The sequence below is a fragment of the Ailuropoda melanoleuca genome, chromosome 4, assembly GCF_002007445.2.
Source record: "Ailuropoda melanoleuca isolate Jingjing chromosome 4, ASM200744v2, whole genome shotgun sequence".
Taxonomy (NCBI): Eukaryota; Metazoa; Chordata; class Mammalia; order Carnivora; family Ursidae; genus Ailuropoda; species Ailuropoda melanoleuca.
The window spans coordinates 71,503,116-71,517,371 of record NC_048221.1 but is presented as its reverse complement, the minus strand read 5'-3'; the positions used below and the strand labels follow the sequence as shown (position 1 = coordinate 71,517,371).

The following is a 14,256-nucleotide window of genomic DNA, read 5'->3' as shown; positions in this document are numbered from 1 at the left end:
ATCTTATCTGGGCTCAGCGCTTATTGTTCTGGGATTCACACCCCCTGCTTGTGTGACAGTGTGTAAACTAGTGCTCCTTGGACCTTTGTGTTCATCTACATAACACATTTCTCAGGTGCATATACGTCATGCATGAGTCTGTGGTTAATCATTTGAAATTTAATTGGAACACGACAGTTTTTCCTTCCTCTTCAGTTTTTTTTCTCTCTCTCTCTCTCTCACTCCAGCTCGGGCAACACTTCGGAAGAATTCCAGTCTCTTCCTGGCACTGTGGGCTTCCTGACTTCTTACTTTTTGGAGGGGAAGGACGCTCAGAAGCCCAGGTGGAATGGGCCGCTTGCCTGAGGTGACTCCATGGGCCAGTATGGGATCTGTGAGGGGAGCCCCAGGCTTCCCTGCCCCACCAGCCCTTCTTCTCTCCTCCTCCTCCTTTCCCCAGGTTTGGAGGCCTGCTTTTGTGAGGAAGGCTAAGGGATGAGGTAGCCAGGCCATCCCTGACTAGCTCTGTGCTTGGGCTTCTGAGAGCCTCTCCCAGAATTCCATTAGGCAAGGGCTCTGTATTGATTACTGTGCCATGATGATTTCCCTTTGGCAATTAGAATTCTTGAGAGCAGACAAGGATTCTTTCTGGCTCACAAGGAGGTGTGAGCTGAAGGACTGCAGAGGACGGAACTCTCATTCGCATCGAGTCTCCCCCTGCGGGACTTCGGTTCTCTCCCCGCCCGCTCCATCCTGCTCCCCACACCGTTCTGACCCGAGCAGAAGGCAAGTTCAGTTCCCACAGGTGCACAGATCCCACTCTCTGAAACGAGGGAGAAGAGAAAAGGGATGAGAGCCGATATCCCTGCTCCCGAAAACAGGAAGCAGGCTGGGTAGATTGACTTGATACGGAGCTATCAGACTGCCGCTCGCTCACACTGGGACGTTTATCACTGCCAGTCATCAGCACTCTGGCAAGCTCATGAATAATGCATTTCCCAGTGATTTCCTTCCTTATTTGCTAGCTCAAGGCAATATTGATTTAAAAAAAAAAAAGTCTACATAGCTGAGCTGTGTTGTGGTAACGTTTATTTAAAATGATTGGGAGACAGACACACATGTGTTTATCTCTACATATGTGTGTTGGTGTCTGTTGTCTGTGGATAATGACATTTGTTTAAGGGGCCACGGTGGTTATTAGCAGTGTTTTTCAAATCAAAGGTTGGTTCACATTGGAGCCCTGAGTTAGGNGGTTAGGAGGGATAGATGGGGGAGGGGTGGATGGGGAGGAGGTGGGGGTGGGGCATGCTCAGGGAGGAGTTACAGAGAAACTAAGCCATTGAGTTAGCAGTAAGGTCTCTTGTTATTCAGTTGAGGTCTCTCTCTCTTGGTCTCATCTCTCTATCTCTCTGTGTCTCTTTCTAGCTCTCTCTTTGCCATGAATGCAGAGCCCCCTGGCTGCACCAGTCTCCATATCTGTGGAGCAAATGTGATGGTGACACGTAGGCAGTGCCCCTGCAGAGGGGCCAAAATGATACAGCTACGAAGGTATGAGCCATGTCCTTGACCACGGGCTGAGCGTGCAGAGGGAACAGGCCAGGCAGGGCTGGGGCAACAGAAGTCCCCATGGGTGGCTCTGCCCTGTGCTGCGGCCTAGCCATCCTCACCCGCTGAAGGCCCCTGGCTCTGTTGACTCCATTTCTGATTCTCAGGAGCTGAAAGAAAGAGGCACATACTTGGAGTTACTGTGCCGATGGCAGGCCTGATGCCCCCAGCCCCGCTCAGCCACCCTCCACCTCAGGCAGGCCAGAAGCGTGCTTGCCATCTGACAGGCCGCTGTGGCCTCCCACTCAATCTCACTGTCGCACAAGCTCTTGGGCATTCCAAGAAGAGAGTCCCCTCCTGGGAAATCGAATTCTCCTCCCAAGCCAGTCACTGGCTTCACTAAGCCCTCCCCTCACCATGCTGGTGTTCCCTCTAATGCTCGAGAGCGAGTTCAGCAAGAATTAGGCAGCTGCGTGGTATTGAGAACAGGGCTCACTGGGGCGGTGGTGGCTGCGGTCCCTTCAGTGGTTGTGGCTCCCACCTTCTGTCCCAGGCACTCAAGGTTCCAGGCCTCAGCTCCTGGGGCAGGCAGTGCCGAGGTGGAGAAGCCAGTCACTGAAGTTCTGGCGAGACCCTGAGCAGTCATGGCAGTTCAGAGGGTGGAGGGCACTGGAGAGCTGACCAGGCAAGGCTGCAGTCTCTCCCACCCGCTGGCTCAACAATCCCACCAGCTAATAAGCAGAACACCAAAATCTCATCTGTGTGGCTTCCTATTTGACGGTATTTTCACATACAGCATAGCATGTGAGCTGCCCCAAAAGCCTAGAAGTCTCCCCCAAATCCTTCATTCACTTGTCTTACTAGCAATAATTTAAGCTTTTCACCTTCCCTTCAATCCCAAACTTGCAAAGAAAAGAAGGCTCCATACACACTGTCTCCACTTCTTGACTTACAATGCTCCTTCCACATTGCCTGGAGCTGCCTTCTTTAAGGTGACCAGTAACGATCAGATCCAAATCTAGGGCCTTTTCTGAGTCCTTACTGGCTCTGCTGCAGTTTTCTTGTACCAATTCTCCTCCACCTCCACCCAGTGCACCCCGACTTCCACCCAGTGCACCCCACCTCCTCTTGGTGCATCCCACCATGTCACAAACAGGTAACATGGTTGATCCAAAAGAGGGTGTCTGCGATAATGTTATTCCAGGTATCAGATGCAGACAATATATTGGGTCAGACTAATATATTAGTGGTTCTCTCAGATCTTTCCATTTGCACAATCACCAACTTGTCCCACAGACAGAGGTGGCCCGAGATCCCTCTTGCTGGGGAACAGACATTGGGAAGTCACCCAACAGTGAGTCTCAGCCACTTCCATTTTTTTGGCCCCCAAGAGTTTGTGGAGGTCTCCGTGCTCTGTGTCTCGGACTTCCATTTCCCCCATTTGCTGAGTAGAACTGAGAGTTGGCATACCCTCCCCCTCCTGCCACCTCATTGAGTGGAAAACTTGAAGCCAGAACCCCTGTTGGGCTTAGGTCTTTGCTTTTGCCCACCTCAAAGGAAGAGGCTAAAAAGAAAGACCCGTTTCCTCCTCAGGGTGTGGAGAGCTATAGCATGTACCAGATGCCGCTCGTTTATTTGAAATTGTTCCATGGTGCAAAGCCCTCTAATCGATCATTCTTTTGCAAATGTCAATGGGAGAAATGTGAGTTCCATATTTATAAAGCCAGAAAAATGGGGGCTTGTCCCCCAACTCCCAGGTGTGTATTTATGCACTGATGAATGACCCCAAAGTGGGTTTGTTATAGAAAAAGTCCGTGCCAAAGTCAGGAATCTTGCATCTGGAAACACAGTCTGACAATTAGGCCTCTGGGCCCGGAGGCCCGTGCTCTGTGTTTCCTGAGTGTGACTATCACATCCTTAAGGCTGGGGTGAACCCAAGAGTTTTGGAATTTGGATCCTTGTTGTCTCCACAGTACTGTCCCCTGAGGTTGCTTTTTGTTCTGTTTTGGTTTTTGTTTGTTTTTGGCTCTGTAGATGGAATTTAAAAATCTTGGAAGCCAATAAAAATCAGTACTGGAGAACAAAACTCTTATTCCAGTCTTGTCCCGAGAGGAGAGTCATGAGGAACAAGGAGTTAATGTTCAAAAGACCCTTTGAAGCAATAGATGGGGAGTTCCTCGCAGACTTGGGGCGTCCTGATTGGGTGGGCATTTCCCAGGAGCGCCGGCCCTCCCCAGCTCCACCCTGGGGAACACACATGCCTGTGCCAAAGAGTGACCCCTGACCCCGACTCCCATGGCCTCCCTCTCTCCTCTCCAAACCAGCCTCCCCTTTCCTGCCCTCCAAACAATGGCGCACTTTGTTTTAAAAAGGTCGGCGGAACAGGAATCGCACTTTCAAAGTAACATTTCAAGAAAAGGATAGGAGTGAAAAATTAGGACTGGCCAAGCCAATGGTGTGTGCTGCTTTCAAAAGGGCATCCCCAGGTGAGGTCCAGGCCAAGTAACGCCTGCCTCATCAGTGCCTTGTGTTTCGTGCACTGTGGAAAAAACCCAGCTGCTGTGAAGGGGTTAAAAATGAGCTCTCTTGGTCAAGCGCCCCAAGCAACAGGCACGTTCAGTTTCAGTCAGGAAGAAAGACAAGTGTTTGGTTAGTAATGGGATCTGGCTGGAGCTGGGTTTTGGCCTGCAGGACTGCAGGTTGAGAGCTGGGGACGGCCCACTTCTTGCGGTTATTTGGAGGTGGAACGGAGGCAGGCAGCCCGGAAGGCAGCTCCTGGGAGGTGTACCCACCCCTCCTTTACACAGAAGGGGACTAAGGCCCAGGGCGGGCTGGGGACTTGACCTGGGTCATCCTAGGGAGCGGCACAACAGAGATAAGAGGGGGAAAGTGTCGCCTTCCAGTTCCAGAGCCCTTTCTGGAAAGCACTGGGTTGCATGGAATGTGGATTCATACAGATGGGGTTTAGGGTTGTTTCAGCCTCTTCTTGGCTGGGTTCCCTCTGGTTCATCCAGATCCCTCATCTGTGAAATGGGATTCAAAAATAGCCCTTTGAAAAGTAAATAAATTTTTAGAAAATTAGCTCTTTGGCTGGGTTTTTGGTATTAAATGAGATGGTACATGCAAGACCAGACTAACACACTCCCAAAGTGCTCTTTCTTGGACTGCCAGGACTCCTCCCAGGCGTGGGCCTGGTCATGCAGAGGGAACAGCCTCCCCCGAATCAGTACGGATGCAAATAAAGCCTCCAAAAACCAAACACCCCCTTGGAAGTCCTATATATTCTTGGCCCCTTAGTGGGGGAACTCCACATCAAAGGCAAAGGCAAATGGGATGGGGAGAATGAAAGAGCCTTTTCTGAGCAAAGGGGAACTCGCCCCAGAGAAGCGCTGAGTTGATGGTGCCCAAAGCCGGCCTTGTGAAGTTAGAGAGGCCTGGAGATTAGAAGGCCAAGAGGAAATAATGCTTTTCTTGTCTTGGCTGTGGGGGCAGAAGGAGAGCAACAGCTGGCAGGCATATGCAGCCTGTTAGGGGCACACTCCCATCAGACAGAAGGAAATCCTGCCCGGGGCTGGCAGGGCCAGAGCAGCCACTGGGGAGCAGGCGGTCTGGGGGTGTCAGGGAATCGGAGATGTTGTTGCCAAGGCTCCAGGCCCGGTGTCCCCCCACCCCCCTACGGCTGCCTGAGCAGGGCCCCAGCCACTGGCCCCTAAGGCCCTTCCCCTTCCCAGGAGGTGTCAGATCCAATGATGCTATCAACAGAAACTTCGAGGACGCCTGGGGTTTATTTTGTACCCACTTCAAAATCTGTATGAACCCCCTTCCTCCTTGTATGTACCCGATGGGTGACTTTGACCCACTCCACAGCCTGGAATCCTTCTCCTCAGCCAGGCTAGACAGAGAGTGGCCTTCTTTTTTCCCCTCCCGCTTTTCCTTGGTTTCCTTTATGGGCCGAGGGATCAAACTCCTGCCATCCCCTCTTGGACCCTCAGACTCAGAGCCTTTGGACCATGTGACAAGATGCCCAGCATTAGCGTCTACTAATTAATCGGAAAACTGGCTCCCTATTGGCCCGTAGCTTTTTACAAACCTGAATTAAACGAAGTGTTTATGTGACAGATATGTGGGAGGGATTTCAGATATAATCACCATCAATCTGGCTGCAGCCAAAATAAATTCTGTGAAAAGTAAAACAAACTCTTGCCCAGACAAAGTAGGCCTTAGGGGTCTCCAGCAATAATCTGTGTTTTCTTATTTAGCCTCATCTAATATTTCTGTTCCTTTCGGCCTCGATAGGATCTCTGCACACAGGGCACTCTCGCTGCAGCTGACAGGGGCGGACACATGCTCTTGCCCCCCGAGCGGACGGAGAGGGGAAGGGATGTTGCATATTTACATTAAAATTCTTAGTTCAAATAAACCGGCTCTGGCTGGGCACCGGGTGGCGTGGGCACGGGAGATGGAGGTGGGCCGGGGAGAAGCCTGGCTGTAAGGTGGGAGGTGTACTACAGTCTCCCTTCCTCCACCTGCTAGTGTCAGGGCCACGGGAGAGAAGTCGAGACTGTTGGTCCTTTCAGAGAGGGGCTGGGTTAGGCCCCCTCAGTGTGCGTGTGAGGTGTGCGGGCTTTCTGCGCACGCTGTCTCTCTCCTTCAGCTATTTTAGCACTCCTGTGAGGAAACAGTGAGGAAATTGAAGCTCAGACAGAGTAACTACTCCCCCCCACTAAAGCCATGACGTTGGGCTTTGACCCTGACTCTGAAAGCCTGTGCAGTCTCTCTCCTCAGTACCTTGCTAAATAAAGAAGAACCAGGCTTAGCCACTCCTCCCTGTGAAGAGGCCTTTGGGCACCCTGACACCCCTGCCCTGCATCCTTCTCTCACTCTCTCTCTCTCTCTCTCTCTCTCTCTCTCTCTCGCAGCTGGGGCTGTTTCATGCTCCCTTACTCTGGCTCTCCCACCTTTGGCCCAGCTTGTCCCCAATTCCCAAACCAGGCCTGCGGTAAGGAGGGAGATGTTGAGGGTCCCCAGACTACCAGTCACCCGTCCTGCCTGTCTGGTAGCTGAGCACAGTACTAACCTGCCTGAGCTCCAGCTCCTCCCCCTCCGGGTCCTGCCCTGGTGACCATCCTAGGATCCCAGCAGCCCCCCAAGAGCCAAGACTCCCGCTTGCTCCATTCAGATGTCTGGGGGCTTGACGCCAGCTCTCCCGCTGGCCTGTACCCAGGCTTGGCATATGTACTGAGATTCCACAACGTTGGGGAAACCCCCTCCTTCTCCAGCCACTGCCCCACTGCTTAGCACTTGCCTGGGCCTGGCTCTAGAGGAAGTCATGCCCATTGAACTCAGCGCCTGCCCATGTGTCTGAATCCCTGTCTTGGCTCCTGCGTTTGTTGTCACATCAGTGGGTCTGGGGCCACATTCTGTCCCTTCCTCGATAGCTACAATTGCTATATGTAGCATTCTTGCTGCTATGCCTTCCTGATTCTGAGATGTGAGAGCTCCTCTGAAATTCTACCATGAAGGATATGTTTTTCTGTTTTTGTTTTTGTTTTTTCCATCTGCCCCTTTACTCCTTTGTAAGAACTCCATCTAGAGTCAAAAGGTCCCCACCTGGTCACAGCACTCCTTTTCCCCTCAATGAAAGTAAAGGGACAGTTTCTCTGTTCCCTGCCAACCACGCAGCCCCAAAAGGAGTTGATTCTATGATGCTTCAGCTTGTAGACCCTTGAATAGGGCAGAAGGAAAACCTCTGTCTGAAATAGAAGTATGTTTGTAACTTTGCAAACCCATTTGTTTGTCATTCAAGAATATCTATTGAGGATCTATGTGCCGAACGCTCTTAGAGGCCCTTGGGATACGTCCGTGAGTTAAAAACATCTGCCTCCCTGGAGTTTGTATTCTACCAGCTGTAAGCAGATGATAAATAGCAATCATAAACCATAAGAAATGTATACATTGTGACAGAAGGCAAAAAATGCCAGTGAAGGAAAGAGCAAGGTAAGAGTGATTGGAAGTACTGAGCAGGGGCCGAGTTGCACGTTCACATAGGGTGTTCGGGGCAGGCCTTATACAGAAGGTAAGGTGTGAACATAGACTTGAGGGAAGTGAGGACGTTAGCCATGAAGGCAACTCGGGAGGGGTGTTCCGGGCAAAGGGAACAGTAGGTGCAAAGGCTCTGAGGCAGGGCTGTGTCTGCATATTTAAGGAACAGCAAAGGGGCCAAAGTGGCCAGAGTGAAGTGAGCGCTAGGGGAAGCAGAAGGAGGTAAAGTCAGATTTGAGGTCAGAAAGACGACAAGAACCAGATCACGGAGGGCCTTGCAGGCCCCATAAGGACTTGGAGTCTTTTCTGTCCCTACTCAAGTAAATTCAGGAAGACCATTCTCTCTCATTAGTCGAGCTAGACTTCAAGAAATTCAACAAATATTTCTTGACTTTGTACGCCAAGTCCTGAGGCATACGTTGATAAGTATGGCTGTTTCTGCCTTCAAGAAGTTCAAGTTTGAATTCCAGTGGTTGTGGCAGCAGGATGCCGAGGAAAGCGTGCTGCACTAGGAGCTGGGAGGCCTGGGTTCTAGTTCTGCCATCCATGTAACCTTGGCCATTCGCCAAACCTCAGCTTCCTCAAATTCCTGGAGAGAATTATCTATGTCCCGGTCACTTCCTAGGTGCTATGGCGATCAAATGAATGACGGCACGCGAAGACTTGTTGAAAACTGAACAGCCCTGTATAAATAGAGGGGGGTTTAGGGAACCAAGTTAACATGGTTGCTGCCCTATGTCCCTTTCCTGGAGCCAGTCGACTCAGTCCATGTTGTCATCTTTGCGCTGCCTTCTTCTCTCTCCGTGACCTCATTGGCACTCACACTCCACCTGGTGAGAACCACCACAGCCACTCATTCGGGTTGGTGGAGATCTCCAGCATGAAAAACACATCCAGGGGTATCTGCTTTGCAAAGGAAATTTGCCCATGCCTTCTCTGTGTCATGCTTCCCTGATCAGATAAAGCTGCAATAGGGGCGAATTTTTAAGTCAAGTATGCACGACTCCAACCAACAATAACAAAAACAGGCCCACAGGTTGCCGAGCACGGTGAGATTTTAAAATGCATTCAGACAGTGTGAGGATATTAATAGGGAGACACGTATCTCATTTCAGGCTACAAAGCAGATGCCACAGTGGGACACGGAAATGCTGGCCACTTCAAGGTTAGCTTAAACCAAAGAGAAGGACTCGGCTGGAATACAGACACGCCTCAGGCTGTGTCCCAGGCGCCGGGCTTCCAGCTCCGACAACACAGCCTGTCAACTCAGCTCTGTTGTGAGTGGAACTGGACACTCAGTGGTGGCCAAAAACAACAGTTGACTAAAATAATGAAGCTATGTGTGGACAGTGACAGAGGCAGAGAAGAATAGAGCCGGACGGGCCCCATAGAAATCTTCTTGAACACTCTTCCTTTATTTTACAGGTAAGGACACCAAAACCTGCGGGTCATGCTGTGACTACAGTAACAATGAGACTCTAATGTCATTTTCATTATGAGTGCATTTGCCTCCAATGGGGTCACAGCATTCGAAAGGATAACTCAGTTATCTTTTCTGTGTCCCTGCGACCTTCTGGACACAGGACTAACCAAATGGGGGTCCAGTTGTAGGGATGGACTGTGTTGTCTCGGTGGAAAGGGTGCTGGATAATCAATCCAGAGACCTGGTCTGAGGCCTGGCTCTGAACTTATTTACTGGGTGACATTTATCTCCTCCTCTGTTTTCTTCAGTGCAAGACATGCGATGTATATAGCTAAGACAATGTGTGTTCCAAGACTCTGAAAACCAAAATTGTTTTCCACTTCTCTTTTTCAGATTCCAATCTGTCATTTGTGAGGACGTGGTTCCGAATTAGAAGGTGAGTCTCAGAACAGGGGAGGTGGGGATGCTAGCTGGCCCCACGTGGACCTTCTTGGTCACAGTTTACAGAGCTTTTCACCATCGATGCCCACCTCCTCCCCCGCCATTTCGGGCCCCCCAGCACACCCTACGCAGCCCCACCAGTGTTCTCAGCAGCCCTCATGTTGTCCTCAAGTTTGCAAATGTCCTTCTTCACCAGGGCAACTCCTTCTGTCCTTTAAAACGGTAGCATTGCTACATCAGTAGGACCATTCCCAACTCCCTCCCACAAATTAGTTGCTCTCTTCTCTGCGTGCCTGTAAAGAGAACAGACCCAAGAGCCAACCATGCGGGCTTGAATCCCAGCTCTGTCACCTACGACAGGCTTGCCTTGGTCATGTTATTTTGCCTCTCTGTGTCTCGGTTTCCTGATTTATAAAATGGGGACAATAAGAGAATCTAGAGCATAGAGCTATTCTGTGGAGTGAGCAAATTAGTATAAGTTAAAGTGTATAGAACCGTGCCTGGTTCATGGTAACTGCAACAAAAATATTTTCTGTTATTATTATTATTAGAGTACATAAGATATCCCATGCAATGTAATGGATTACATATCTGGTCTGCCTCTCCTACTCAGAATATCACAGCCAGAACAGAGTTCTATTTTTCTCTTTTCTCAGTGCTTAACACTATGTCAGGAGCATATTAAGTGCTCAATAAACATGTGTAGGATAAATGATTGGGCGTGGTCTATGTAATCATGTCTATGACATCATTCACGTCATTTTTCTCCAGTAAACTTCAAAGGACAAGCAGTATGTCAACTATACCTCCGTGGCCTTCATTTGAATTGTCTTGTTGTTTTAAAAATCCCCAAGTTTCATTTTTGCTTAAATAACAAAGAAAGTTGTCTTGAAATTTTAACCAGTAGGACTATAACCTGGAAACAAGTGAAACTCAATGGGTAATAAGTTTTTCCACTTAGACTTGTGGGCCCAGCCACATTGTTTTTGACAGGGTTTCAAGAACAGAGTCTAGGGCTGGGTTCTATTTGAAGAATAATTAATATAAAAGACGACCTCCCCCCAACAGTCTACCACATCCAAAGTCTTTGGGATCATATGGTGTGAGGGGGACAGAAGACTTAGATGAGCAAATACAACCTCCAGCAGGAGACAGATGCTCTAAGCATACGCAGCATGGTGGGGGGAGGTCAGGTGGGTTGGGGGTATAATTTCCTAGAAGCGGATTTTAAGTCACTGGTTCCACTTCCTGCTCTTAAGCTCGTGACTGTGCACAATATCCTGAAACTGACACCTGAGAGACTCTACGAATTTGGGTTTTGGGTAAAGGTGCAGCCGGGGAAACAGCTCCCTTCCTATTGTGCTCTTAATTTCCTCTGTCCAATAGTATTCTTTTTTTTAAGTTTTTATTTAATTCCAGTTAGTTAACATACAGTGTAGTATTAGTTTCAGGTGTATGATAGAGTAATTCAGCACTTCCATACACCACCTGGTGCTCATCACAAGTGCCCTCCTTAATCCCCATCACCTATTTCACCCATCCCCCCCACCCACCTCCCCTCTGGTAACCATCAGTTTATTCTCTATAGTTGAGTCTGTTTCTTGGTTTTCCTCTCTCTCTCTTTTTTCCCCCAATAGTATTCTTAGATACAACAAAATACAATCCCTTCCAGGGTTTATAGGGCTAAAATGCAACCATATTATCGCTTTCTGATAGTTGCTGGTGAAGCTGATAACTTAGTAAATGATGTTATCTGATACTATTTAGATATTAGCTAAGGCAGTGATATAAATATATGTATTTGTGAATAGAATATGCATGTGGTATTGTTTATAATATTTAAGCAACGTAAGGTAGGAATGGATAATCGGGAATATCGACTTGCTTTCTTCACCTATTTTATGATATGGTTTCTAGGCCAATAGCCACACAAGAGGATCCATCAGGTGAGCGGAGAAAGGGGTATCGTAAATTGTCTGCTAAGATGGCTGCCAGCAATTCCTTCCCTCCCTGGACATTCGAGTTGTTCTTCCCATCAAGAAGTGGAGTTTATTTCTCCTCCCCTTGAACCTGGGGCTGGCCTTGTGACTTGCTGTGCTCAAGAGAATTCTGCAGACACAATACTGTGCCTCTCTGAGCCTTGTAACAGGGCTTTCACGGACCCGACAGCTTTTACTTTCACTCTTAGAGCTCTGAGCCACCATGTAAAGACCCTGCTGGAGAAGGGAGACCAGATAACCCCAAAAGCCCTTTCCAGCCTCTTCAACCAAGGAGCCGGATGGGGGTGTGATGCCATCTTGACCCTCCAGCCCCAGTCAAGATCCTCTCCCTTAACACCACTTGGAAACGAGGTAAGCTGGTCTCCCAAAAACCCTGTCCAGTTCATACCATCATGAGCACACAGTTGTTGTTCTGGACCACTTGGATTTGGAAGGTGTTGTTACACAGCAGTACCTCCCTGAAACTAGGGATAGCACTGATCTACATTCTTATCTGAGATCTCTTCCTGTGTCATCTCTTCTTTGGATTAGAACGGGCTAGGAGAAATCTTGAGTGCCTCTCTCTCCGCATTGCTCCTGCTAGACACTGCTGGTTGAGACAATGCTCTTTCCTATTTAGCCCAGATTCTGACTTAAAACCTCACCACAGAGCTCTAGACAGCAACCACTAAGTCATGAGTGTGGGTCTTCGAACTGAAACTATTTGCCATTCTAGGACTAGTCATCATGTTTTGAAAAGGAAGGGGGTGTGGTGTACCCTAGTAATCCATTATACCTTCCAGAGCCACGGAATGCTAAAGATGGTAGAACTTTAGAGGTTCTCTAACCTAGCGGTCTGAACCCTGGCTGAAGATTAAAATTATCTGGGCTGCTTTATTGTTTGTTTTGTTTAGTACTTTCAAGACAGACTTTAAAAAAATACACAGAATTTAAAACATTTAACATGATTATAGATTAATGTAATATTACAGACACCTTAAAGCTCAAAGCTACAAACATAATTCAGATTACGAAAGTGATTTGACCAGGTTACAAACCTAAAACATGACCTTTTTTATATTGTCCAAGTAACTGCAAACAAACTTCTCTTCAAGGGTGTCAGTGCAGTCTTTTAAAACTATTTCACCTGGAATTACTTAAATTTTTAACCATTCTAAAAGTATGAAAATATAAACATTTTGGTGTATTTTTCCATATATTTTGAGTACAGAGTACAGATCCAAGTAGATATTATTATTCATGATTGAGAGGAAAATATGTTTCAAATACAAATTCACCAACTTACTGTATGAAGAATCAGAGATGAAAAGATTTATCTAAACTCTTCATAGCTCCTCATATTTAAGGTAGTATGCCTTCTCTCCCATACTTTTAGTGTAAATACTTTATAAACAAATGTGACCGTGTGTTAATGCTACATTAAGTGTGTACTCAGTTTTATGATACAAGGTGTTTTCAGCTATACTGGTTTTCCCAGTAACTCTACATTGCTGAGGACCCACTTCTTAATGCAGAAACAGGCCACCATATTTCTATAATTGCTTTTTAAAATTCAAACTTGGGAACATCTAGATGCTAACAGACTCGAAAATAAAGACCAGTTTAACACTGGGCTCTTTTCATGGTTTTTTTGTTGTTGTTGTTGTTGTTGTTTTATTTTAACAATAGCATCGATAGTTCTTTTGGTGACTGCAGACATGTGGGGCTGTTTGGTGGCATTCAGAACCACTGTAGTCATGGTGGCTTTCTTGATTAGTGTCTGGTCTTCAGTAATTATAAGGAGCTACTTGTCAGAAACGACTGTCCAACCAGCATGACTGCCTTTATGCCTCTATCGTTTTCAGGATGTTGGTACCTGGCGTATTTTCCCCAAATTGCCTTGCCTCCTTGTGTCACGAGGCCCAACTCACTCACATTCACCTCAGTGATAGTACCTTTGGTAATAACACCCAAAATTGTATATAGTGGGGATCAGGGATTTGTTTTTACATCAAGTATCGGCAGGCAAAAGGTGGCTTTCAATTCAAAATGTGTTACATGGGGCTTTTTGCAATGTAAGCCCACTGGCCTAATGAATCTCTCCTGTAAGGGTTTTCAAGGAAAGCCATCTCCAACAAAGCAGACTTTAGCGACCATCCTCTTCCATGCTTTGTTCTTTCTCTTTCCCGTTCGAGTATTTTCGATACTTCTGTTTCTCCCTGGGCACGAGCTTTGGGCAAAGGGACTTCCCATTTGCCTGCTTTCTCTTGGCGTTTTTGTTTCATCATATTGGAAAGGACTTTAGCTGGGGACTGTCCCTCCCCATCCAGTAGACGTGCAGGCACTGCTCCTCGTGGAGTCTCACCATCAGTCTTTTGTTTGGGGCTTCTCCTTTCATGCATTTTGATAGTCTTTTTCATTTGTATTTTCTCAGCCTGGCTGGCTCTGTTCATGGTAGAGCTCAGCTTTCAGACCAATCATCTTTTTTTGCCTTCTTTGAATGTTCTTGAGCCTCCAAACCTTCCTTCTTCCTCTTTTTCTCCTGGTCATCCAAACGATGGCCACAGCACTTCCGGTGTAACGCAGTATATTAATTTTGTGGCCCGGCGATGGGGCAGAGTCACCAGGTGCTGCTGCTGGTGTGAAGAAGCTCTCAATTTTCGGGTGTCACAGGCCCAGGAGCTGACTCTATGCTACCCCGCGACAGGAAGGAGACTCCCTGGGCTGCTTTAAAAATTGAACTGATGTCAGGGCCTCACCCCACACTCGTTCAGATTCAATTGGGCCTCGTTATTTTAAATGACACGTATTTCTTACTAGCAAAGAAGCGTGACTTTACAAATTGGG

The 14,256-nt window shown here is 47.9% G+C and overlaps 1 pseudogene; it reads right to left on the bottom strand.

Annotated features, from left to right (window-relative positions):
* Positions 1-13,203: 13,203 nt before the first annotated feature.
* LOC100476023 lies at positions 13,204-14,023 on the bottom strand (annotated as a pseudogene).
* Between the last annotated feature and the right edge of the window lie 233 nt (positions 14,024-14,256).